This window comes from Perna viridis, chromosome 10, assembly GCF_037379345.1.
Source record: "Perna viridis isolate PV_CMFRI_1.1 ecotype Kerala chromosome 10, ASM3737934v1, whole genome shotgun sequence".
Taxonomy (NCBI): domain Eukaryota; kingdom Metazoa; phylum Mollusca; class Bivalvia; order Mytilida; family Mytilidae; genus Perna; species Perna viridis.
Window position 1 is genome coordinate 32,019,113 of NC_142454.1, and position 12,435 is coordinate 32,031,547.

The window sequence follows — 12,435 nt, forward strand, 5'->3', positions numbered from 1 at the left end:
GAAAAAAAATGAAACCTTAAGAAATAACGAACTGCATTTGTACTACGTCTGAAAACAGGAAAAAGAAAGCCCCTCCTTTCCAAAAAAGAGTGGTACATGTATAAAAAGAATAGAGAGAATGTAGAAAGAATAATTGAAGTAATAAAGAAGATATTTTGGGGTAAAATGCAGGTTTTCATCTATTGTGTAGGTTTGTATATAAAAATCCGACAGTTGTGAAATATTATACGAGTCTTGCAGTATAGTTATAACAGGTTAATATTTTCATCAGAAAGTAAGTTCTGTTAACTTTCGCATTATTCGAAGAGAAAACATGTCCTTCTTCTGCGCCATTCTGACTGTTTAACTGCATTGGGGTCCTGGTGAAATCGGGATCGGCATGCCTTTCAACGTATTTTGAAATGTGTTGACATGCGCTTGTACATTCGCTGGTGAAATATCGTAAGATCAACATATTTCATTATTGTCTTAGCTCTTGACAATTATTTTAAGCTATGAGAAGCTGTACAAATAATGCTTATCCACTTTACAAGAACTGAACCGTAAAATTCTCTGCACGACCGTAAATTCACTGGCTTGCCGTTTTTATCTCTTAATACCTAGGGATTTAGAGCCAGTATAGGTACATCGACATACCTAATACATGTACAAGTTCTTTTGTTATTTCCATTTTATAGAAAATACATCGTATATTAGCCAATGCCCCATGCACACCACGAGGAGGTAGAAATGGGATTTGAGCAGGATAGTTAATGTTTAAGTACCAGTCCATATAAAATTCAGATGCTGCCTATGGTAAGGTGATTCATGGTGTAGAAAAACCCATAGATCAGATGATGCTGTTTAAATTTGATCTAAAAATGTACATATGCTATATTGCTATGTGACAATAGCCCTTTCCATATTTAGATCTTTACTTTAGAAAACTACACTTTAAACGCCATTAAAATCAACCAAATCAAGAACGATAGCTTTTGCAAAGTGCTAATTTCATGTACAATCTATATAAAATTTATCTCAAATGCGCAAACCCCAAATGAAAAATTAAGACTGGTTATGTGATCAGTAACTGTGTCTGAACAAGAAATAAAACCGAATTTGGTAGGTTTTTGATATGCATGAATCAACTCCTGTCTGATTTTTATGAAGACTGATATTTAAAAGTTCTGTTCACTAAAACCAATACGTTATTTATTGTTCACTAAATTGCGATAAATCGCTCTAAAATCAAGCACTATAAAATCTGAAAGTTCTATTTTTACACAATTCGCAAGTTGATGACAAGCTGAGCTACACATACATGTACGCGTATCGGATTATATCATGTGACCTACACTGATTCTGAATATCTCTCATTGGCTAAAAACTCGACTTGTTGGCTCCAGTTTATTCAATCGGACTAATGACCCGATACCTACGGGGTAAATTAGATCTTTTATTCAACATCTATACAATTAATGTGTATTCAAACTATATCAATTTCAAACTATATCGATACGGAAAAGGAGTCATGGCCATCGCCACTATACGTCACCTAAGTTAGATAGATGGTCACCCTCCTTTCATACAAAAACCTCTTGGACTTCATCACATTAGAACCAAACTTTATTCTATACCTCTCACTCTACTACACTCCCTTTATAAAACAAGTCTTAACACTCCTGTTTCTGACCCCACCTCATTATTATACAGACTTGTTGCCATCATTTTGGATATTGGTTTCCACAGACTCTTTAAACCAGTTTGTGTGAAAAGTCAAGGTGAAGAAAAACGATCATTTTTTCCTCTACCGTTTTTCAATAAAGGTATAGATGTAATTAATTTGGCTAACATCCTTCATCACAAAAACGTTACCAACAAAATTCCCCCATATTTCAAAGACAAATCCATACCAATTATTTCATATTCCTATACTTCACCCATCGCATCCAAAATTTTCAATTATAAAAGGCTATTTCAGAACCTCGAGATTGAGGACTTCAAGGCTAAACCACCTGACTGTTCTTGCAAAACCTCTCCATTCAAATATGGTCCTTCTGGTCACGTCGTTACGAGAGATTTAACAATTATCGAAAACGAATCTCTGCGTAATATCCTCTCTAAAGGTCCCAAGTACCGTGAACCACGCTCCATAAATTGGAGTTATAACTTTAAAGTTCTTATGGATGCCGTCGAGGACTATGCAAGAAAATGGATAAAACGAGAACAAGAAGACATTGATTCTCTGTCAGAGTGGTTAAAGGCCGTGAGGTCTTTAATTTTGAAACGAATAAAAGTTTTAAATAGTCAATGAGTGCCAAGGCTACATCAGTTTTCAAAGACCCCGATGTAGCAAAAACATTGTCTACTATACATGACAAATATGTTGTCGTACTAGCAGACAAAGCCCAAAACAACATTGTTTTTGTCTGCAAAACGTTTTATATCCAATGTTTATTATCAGAGGTAGACGTAGACAATAATAGCAGTGATAAGACCTATACTGCTACCACTCTCTCCAAAGAAGAGATTGTGGAAAACCATAAATCTGTGCTATCCTCTTTTGGTCTTTCTACCAGGGACGATGATTGTGATTTACCGTCTATGCACTGGATTCCTAAACTTCACAAGAATCCATACAAACAATGTTTCATAGCTGGATCTGCAAAATGTACCATCAAACCTCTTTCAAAACTTTTAACTTCTATACTCACAACTGTCAAAAAGGGTCTGCAGTCCTACCACAACACTTGTTACTCCCGTAGTGGTATTAATTCAATGTGGATCCTGAAAAATTCGAAAGATCTTTTGGAGACAATCAGTTCAAGACTATTATCTGAATATAATAGCATTAAAACCTATGATTTTTCAACACTGTATACTTCTATTTCCCATACTCAGTTAAAATCCCGACTTAAAAACATTATACATCGTTGTTTTTTTCAAAAAAGATGGTACACCTAGATACAAATATATAGTTCTTGGTAGAGATTCCTCATACTTTGTAAGAAATAATTCCAAATCATCTTCCAAATATACAGAGGAAGATGTTTACAAAATGCTGGAATTTTTAATCGACAACATATTTGTCCAGTGTGGTGGACGTGTTTTTCAACAAACGGTCGGCATTCCAATGGGAACAAATTGTGCTCCTTTACTTGCTGACCTATTCCTTCACTCTTATGAGGCTGACTTTATTGCTGATCTGATCAGAAAGAAAGAATATCGTTTGGCTAGATCCTTTAATCTCAGTTTCCGCTATATAAATGACGTATTATCTTTAAACAATCCTAATTTCGGGGATTTGATACATCGCATCTACCCAAAAGATAAAGGGTACTACAGACACTTTGAAGTCAGCTTTATATCTTGACCTACACTTAGAAATCGATGGTAAAGGGAAAACTATTGACCAAACTTTACGACAAACGTGATGACTTTTCATTCAGAATTGTCAACTTTCCTTTCATCTGTGGCAACATCCCTTCGGCTCCTGCGTATTGAGTGTTCACATCACAACTCATACGTTATGCCAAAGCTTGCCGAAACTACGCAAACTTTTTGTATCGCGCTAGAACTCTAACAAATAGGCTTCTGGAACAGGGTTATGTTGCTACAAGATTGAAGTCATCACTACAGAAGTTTTATGGTCGTCATCATGAACTCGTGGATCGTTATGGTGTATCCATCAGCACCATGAAAACTGATTTATAGTCATAGTTTTCCTTTCCTCGTTTGTCTACCCCGGACTTGACTTTTTATGAGCAACTCGGCGGGTGTTTCTAGAAAAGCAGAGGACGCTTACCCTACCGGTGCACCTGGTCCATGCTCCCAGTTTTTAGTGGAGTCCGAGATGCTTATTTACTTTTGTTACTTTGTTTATATGATTTTAGTTACTTTATGTTCTTTGTTGTGTATGTCTGTTTTCCATGTCTGGTCTTTGTCCCTGGAATACATTCTTTTGATAACCGCTATAACCTTGGTTCCCTTGATTACTCTTTCTATTAATAAACTTTATATCTATTTCATAATTTTTATTTCATTTAATAAATTTAATTTATTATTATTTTTTTTCATCAATCAACACAAGAAATGTATTTCAGTTCATTCAAAATTTCATAATAATCGATGTCGCTGAAAAAAGGTTGGGTAGCAATGAGCATAAAATGAAATACGCACACTTCATAACAATTATAGACGGAAGAACGCCCCAATGCATATACAACCTTGACATTTTGCCGATTTCGACATTACCTAAAATGACACCAAACCGTACGCAACGTCTGTTTAGAATGGAGCTGTATTCCACATATTGTCATAAAATATCTATACTAACCTATCAATGGAGTGGAATCTAAAAGACAGGGGGCTGAAACACATCCTGTTCACATAATTGTATTACATGTGTGTGTATAAACGCTTAACCAACATCAATAAATCCACAAAAATTCAACTTTTAGTTTTACGTTTTACAAATCAAATTAAACCGGATCGATTTTCCGTACGAAACAGTGCGCGTAAATGTATTTAGTGCAACCTACAAAAACGTTTCTTTTTTTCTTTTTTTTTAATCTTTTCAGAGGAAAAAGACACACCTAATGCGGATTCAGCGGACTAAATTTCGAAATTAGGACTATCCCCTTTTAATATATTTTCATTTTGGCAAAAATCATAACCTTGACCTCGATATACCACCTTTTTTTGTAAGTTTTTTGTCAATTAAATCACGACAGTGGCTGAAATTGACCTAGGCATCACATGAAAATCTTGCTAAATATCATAATTTGCGGTAACACTCACATGCAGACACAATTTTTTCATTACAGATACTATTTGCGAACAAGTTTTGTTTATCTTAAGGGAAAGAATGGATATTTGTTCTGTATCTGTAGTCCCCGCTAGTACCCTCGCGTCATCCCGCCATCTTGGATTTTTCCAGTTGAGCATCATGTCAAATCTAAATATATTCTTTAATATGCCTGACAATTTTTAGATGTAGACTTAAGATAGCTGAAAAAAATATTTGAGAGACAAAGTTTTATATATTTTAATGTTGAAGGGAAAATGATTTTTTTTCTGTCAGTCAACCCGTACTTACAGTGCTTTCTCGTCACCTGCATGCATCTCAACAGACGAGCATCATGTCAAATCTTCTGTATTAATCATGTTTAATTTTGTTTATCATTGATGTACAGTATTTGTAAAATGTTCTTTGTACTCTGTTAGTTTATGGTAGATAGGTATGAATCTATCGTGAGCTCATAGTTCTGATACTTTACCCTTTTTTCTGTGTAATGTATGATTATATTCATGTCACAAACTTAAGAAGGTTTGAACTTTTTTGAAATAATTTATAATTATTCAACAACAGCTTAAGTATAAGTATTGCATGCTATACATACATTGTATGTACCAACAAATACTTGTAACATGTCTTCTTTTTCCGATGCAGTTATTTCCAGAATGAAATGTAGAAAATTATACGTAAAAAGAGCACAAATTTTACTGCGTTGGCTATTTTTTTTAATATTTTTTTGAAAGATAAGAATTGTTTACAATGTGTTACTTGTAAACAGTACAAAACCTAGTTTGAATTGATGTATTCATATCATTGTTAGTCATCTTAATACATATACACATATTTACAATTAACATCACATGTTGAAAACTGTGTAACGTACTTGTTTTTGTCCAAGTTTAGAATAGATAGTAAAAATGTTATTAACTAAAAGTTTTCAGTTCCTGTTTATTTAGAATATTTTGACAGCATTGCATTTTATAGGGATGGGACTTGCTAGTTATCTGATTTAGCCATTAAACAAATATATGGGGTCCATTAGAACTGAAAGATACAAGTTCTTTGAATGACATGAAAATACAGATTGTTTCTATCACAGTCTTGAATACCCTTTTTGTGTCTCTCAGGACTGCTCCATTTTATGACTGTTAGTAATTCTATTTAGGAGAGGTAAAAGAACCTTGGTTTTGGGTGAGCTACTATGTTGATGCTTTGGTCTGATTGTATGGTCATAATTCATTTGTAAGTAATTAGACAGCAAAAATGGCAAATTTACATGCTTTGACACAGGAACACAGGATTCAACAGTGGTTTAACTAAAGAGTCTTTGTCCATATATGACTAAGGGAGAACTTGGAGCTGTATAAATATTTGCTTCAGTTATATGATAAGTAAAAGCAAAAGCTATGTAGTGAAGTGATATAAAAAAAAAGCAAAAAAAAAAACAGAAAAAAAACATGGAAGAGTGAATTAACGTGTATATTGTAATGTGTTTCGTCAAATCTGTGTGTTTGAAAAGTAAGAAAAGATTGTGAGTCATTTTCCCCCATTCGTCTTGTCAACTCAAGCAGCCATGGCTGCTCAGCTAAACGGTCTTTGAAAAAAATTCTTCTAAAAGAAAGAATGGTAAAATATAACTTTCCCTAGTTTAAAATATATCAATCTTTTTTATGATTGGAAATGTGGTTGTGCAGTAAGAAACGGAGCAAAATATGAAGGCTTCATTGACTCAGTACTTCAGTATTTTCATTATTAAATTTATATTACACTTGCTTTTAAAAGAAGTTATGGAGCTCATACAGGCATCCTAGACTTGTCTATCTACACGGACTTCTTCTGTTTCATTTGTTAAGAATGTGAGCAGATTTCTTTTCGGTTTTGCAGATCGTAGCATTACAAATGTAAAAATAAAGTACATGTACATGTACTTGGAACTGACTATTAGCAAAACCAATTCAATAAAGTCTTATAGTATTCATTGCTGTGCAACTGACTTAAATTACACACGATTAAAATAGACATCCCTCTCACGTCAATTAAAAAATTAAATTTAAGAACTCAAAGATTTTCAAAATTTACTCCAAAAATCGAATCTAGGTAAAAAAAAAGTGCGAAACATCCCCGTAAACCGGGATTACTAACTTTAGTGGGACATGAGTTGTATTTATACCGGTCAATTCAGTCAGGAACTGTTAGCATGGTATACCGTAAAATACGAGGCTTTAAAACTTTTTGATTGGTCAACGATATCCGGAGACAGTTGAACATAATTCTGTACTTTTGGAAGTGCTTTTTTGTAATTAACACTTGACTTCAGTTCACTGTTGAAATGACTAGAGCAAACTATAACCCCATCCATTGAATAGATTGAAAGTCTAATAAGTAGGCATTTTTAAATAATTTGTAAAGTAAAAAAATAAGAAACCTTTGCAAATACACTTTTATGCAGAAGTTTCTCTGAAAAACCCCTTCCTCCGGTCGTTTGTTAATTGGCAGTCATCACTGACGACTGAGACACGGATCTCTGTCACATTAAAGATGTCATTCCAATGAATTCACTTGATGCTAGCAAGAGAACCTGATTTCTCAATGTTTTCTAAGCATACTCTTCTACCACCATACTTGTACTTCCTCCCATATTCTCATCATCGCCGATATTGACATAATTTGGTATCTCAAGTAGAAGACAAGACGAAAAAATGAAATGTGCACAAACACTTGCACACAATTCTTGCGTGTTTCATCTTTTGATAATATATCTATGATGGTTATTTGAATGATAGAAAAATGTGTGTATATTCATTCGTAAAAGGCCCTTATAAATTGGTGTTAAAACATATAAAAGCTTCAGGTATGTTCTGATGCTTCTATTTCTGATTCATGTCAATTGCTCCAATAGACACAGAACTTGGCAAAAACGAAAAAGTAAAAACATATTTACCTTAAATGAGCTACTTTCCTACTTACGAAGTGTGTTTATTTATATATATAGAAAATGTAAGTATACACATGTAGAAGGATGTGAAAATTTCCAATGATGTTAGAACTGTCAAATGCGCCAAGCAAATTTTTGGATGTTCCCTCCGGGGACTCAAACTCATACCGCTGTGACATCTATGACAACGCCGCCTGCACAAAATCCAGCGCCCTAGACCACTCGGCCAGCTAGGCTATGTAATTTGAAATTGAGCTCAAATTTTAACAAACTTTCGACTTTGATAGGTCGAAATCTTAGCATTTGCTACAAACATCAGCCTTTCAAACAAACACGCATCGAACACTTCTAATAAATACTAAAAAAAGTAACTGTATAATTAATCATCACCGTAAGTGAGCAGTTAAGCCTTTAATTTTCTGTATGAAAACATCACAGATAATTAAAGTGTGTGTGTATGTGTGTCTTTTAATAAAAATGTAGATATTTAACACAAAAATGAAATAAAGAACTGTTTGGCATATGTAATTATACACGGGCGTAGGAACCGGTACGGTTAGTACTGCTCCGACCGTACCAATAATTCTGACAGGTACGGTATGCCGTAACAATGATTTTCACATTTTCGCCGAACGGCTTCATATCTGTATATCAAAAACAGTACCAATCAGGTTTTGCTTCCTTCGCCTATGTTACATGCATACTGTTAAGAAATTACAACACAACCACGTGACTATCGGTTTTCACTCGGAAGTCATGTGACTTCTGAGTTTTAAAACCATCTGATATCAATCAAAAGAACTTCCGGTTAATAACCGCCTTAAAAGTACTTCCACCGCGAAAGAGATCTGGCGGATGAATTTTAAAATGTATCAAATTGATTATTTTGTATAAATACATTGCCCGTTTTTACAGTTTACGATTACATTTTTTTGTATGATTGATTGTCAAAGAATAAATTAAACACATATATAGAAGTTTGAACTATATTTTATCAATGCCTTTGATATCCATATATGGAATCCACGTGATTGGTTACTGAAAATAGGTTGTTAAGATTACACATTGAGAAACAAAATAAAAACGAAATGAAACGGAAAAAAAAAACAAAAACAAAACGAAACTTAAATTAAAATTCTTAATCATCAGTATTGTGTGCCATGGATGTGTAGCTCTAGTTGTGGTGATAGTGCTGATCCCGTTGTAAATAAGTAATCTTCTAGGAAATACAGAAAGAACAAATTACCATCAGCGGATTATAAAGTTTTTAAAATACCTATAATAAATGTACCATGACATTGAGGTTCAACACCATCGGCGCTTTGATTGTTTCTGCAACAATAACATATAAATAGAATATAGCTAAGAGGGTATTAGAGCAGTGAGTTACCCCGAGAAAATCGTTCTCACCCCGAGGCATAGCAAGAGGTATCAAACTCTATATCATCATCTAAGCTATATGCTATTTATTCTATTGTACTGAATGTTCCATTTTCATTCTTTTTCAAAGGAAGCCCTAACAATCAGTTATGTGTGTTTGTCTTTTGATGTTTATTTTCTTCATTATATTTTTTTCTGTCAAGTTTGCATTTATTTGAAACTGTAAACGTCAATGTGTATCATACCCATTTTTGTGACCTTCATTCAATATTTTCTCTGCTCATAAATGTCAATAAGATTTTTTTGTTGTTGTTTTTTTTTTTTATCTACGTATTCTTGTATAATAGTTATTTAATTCACTGTTACAATAACAAAACAAAACAACAACAAAAACAAAGAAAAGGTCAAGAATGCAGTGTATGGACATCTACATATAACAACAATGGCATATTCTGATTTGAACACTTTCTTTTCCAGTTCAAATTTTGGGTACATATTCGTATTTGATTTGGCATCATGAGTAAAAAGAAAATAAATATGTCTATTAATCGATGTTATATCAGTAATTGATATGGACTTCTCATTCAAACGCAAAACTGACTAAGATTGAACTGGTACCTCAATTTTACCGGAACCAGTTTAGCTTTTTACGAGAGTGCAATAAAAAAACAATCACCCTGTGAGCCATGTGATAGAACAAAATATTACACATTGTATTGAACCAATTAAAATTCAGAAAATTGATATGAAGTATAATAATATTCTATATCATAGGAGCTGTAAGAAGAATAGATTGACAGTCGCTGCATCGGATATTGATACCGACAAGATTGTTGAAAACTGGTTTCAATATGCAGCTGATCGAAAAGATGGACGAAATTAAAATGTTGAGAAAAACACGGAAAGTGAGGGAAACAATACAAAAACAGACATTAATCCGATTTACAAATCAACCATGGTAAATTCTAGGAATTTGGAAGAACGAATTGTGTATAATTCTAATACTTCCACGATATATTTATACTGAAACTGTTATTTAAGATTTTGTTTATTTTATTTTATTTATTGCATCATTTGTTATTTACTCCTTTTAATATTCTTTTTGCAAAAAAGGTATGGCACAAAAAATTATAGTTACACTAATTATTCCAGATTTTTTTACCAAATTTGAATCAAATTTGAATCAATTAAATGGATGCTCCTCTATCATATTGACTTTGAAAAATATAAATGTCAACTGTCTGAGTGATTTTTTGTTAAGATTTTTCATAAATGGTAATAAAAGATAGAAAAAAGAATATCTTTGTTATAAGTTAAATTGACATTTCATAAATTGAATTATCTTCAAGCTTTTGTCACATTTAGTGTTTATTCCAATCAAATGATTGCTATACACGATAAACATACACTACAGGGCAAATTGTTTTGTTTCCAATTTGATGTTTTGAACACATAAAAATGAAAAAAAATACATTTCAGTGATCACAATTCCCTCTAGAAACCTGCTGGTATTACGTTGGCAAGTTGACGGAATGTGGGTAAAAGATGTTGGCCAGTTGTTGGCAATGTGTCGTTCACGTTGGTTGATAGACATTAGACCAACGTCTTACCAATAGCTTGGGATGACGTTGGCCCGACTAGCAAAATGTCTTTGAGCCAACATCATTCGACATCGTTTACCCAACGAGGACCAACATAATGCCAACGTTGGCTCAACACTATCTGCTGTCTTTGAACCATCATTTTTTACTGGCCGGCCGTATTCGTTGCAACTTTGGCCGAGTTCGTACCCTCCCTATAGACTGATGAAAAGTAATCAACTCACCCGAGTTTTGCCGATTATAGCTGGATTAATTGTTTAAATATAACCCCACTCCCGCAACATGTCGTTGTGTATTGAAAACACGTTATTTAAAGAAAAATTCCATTTCTCTTTCTTTAGAAAGAGTATAACACTACAGTTACTTATAATTGGACAGAATATTTGATATTTCAATTTCCAGATGTACCTTTGAGGCCTTGCGTCTGTGAACAAGCGCCCGGAGCACATTACTGTTTAGACTGTGAACAGTTTTTTTGTGATCACGGGAAAGTGAAATCGTCTAAAAATCACGCATTTCAGTCTGCCGAAGAAACAATTCCGGAAGTTAAATCTAAGTGCGAGGACCATGAATAAACATACACTTTTTACTGTACATGTGATGCGCCAGTGTGTGGTGACTGCATCACCGAAAAACACCATGGCCATAAGTTCTAGAAAATCCAGGACATTGTCACAGAACAGAGGAAACGGACAAAAGAAATATTAACCCCAAAATTGGAGATATTTTATTGTAAAGTACGAGAAATTACAGAGGGAATACGACAGTTTGAAATGGAAACAGACACTCTGCTTAAATAAATAAAAGAAGACAGAAACTCACTGAAAGCCATAATTGATTCACATTCAGATCAATTAATATCTGACGTGACGGACTAAAAAGAAACAGAACTAACCAAATTAGAAAAGGATCGAAGATGAAACGAAGGATATACTGAAACTGGGTCAGTCCTTAAAAATAAGTTGGGAAGAGCTCGACGAATCTCGACCAGATGTTACATCGATTCGAAAAATAGGCGATTTACAAAACCAGATCGAAAATCTTCCTGCACTGCCTGGACTTCATATGCCGTCTATTACCTATAAACTGAAGACTATCGACAAAAAGATTATTTCAGCTTTAATGGGAATTTACTAATTAAGGTATATTTTTGTAGGTCGGAATCAACAATGAACTACATGTACATGTATTTGTATTTTTTTTAGAATTAGAATTATGATGTTTCATTTACTTATTTTGGATATCAATTTTGAAACTAGGTATTTGATAGTCTTATATCCAAAATATAGTTCTTACTTAAATGCAACAGTTAGAGGCGAGCAAATAAAAGCGATTTGCATTAAAGGAGTGTTAATGGCATGGTAATTTCATAAAATTCAATTGTTATGAGCCATTTCAAATTTTATCCAAATTCTACAAAGGACTATAATATCTAGTTTTCAAAAATACTCTTGATATTATATATATTCATTTTGCATCCTTCAGAAATAGACAAAACACATTCTTTTCAGAAATCGTTAAACATTGATCCTAAGGGAAATTCAAACTTCTCTGTACATTCAGTTTCAAACACGGATATCTTCCCTAGCTTGCCCAAAAAAGATTTTCTTTCGTATAGACATATATATTATTTGCCCATTTGCGTGATAGAGTAATCAAGGGAACCAAGACTCCAGCGGAAATCAAAAGATTGTAATCTAGGGACAAAGACAAGACATGGAAAACAGACAAATACAACATAG

General features: G+C 33.6%; 1 pseudogene; it reads left to right on the top strand.

The window, feature by feature from the left end:
* Positions 1–10,624: 10,624 nt before the first annotated feature.
* On the top strand, positions 10,625–11,830 carry LOC148605415 (uncharacterized; annotated as a pseudogene).
* Positions 11,831–12,435: the final 605 nt, after the last annotated feature.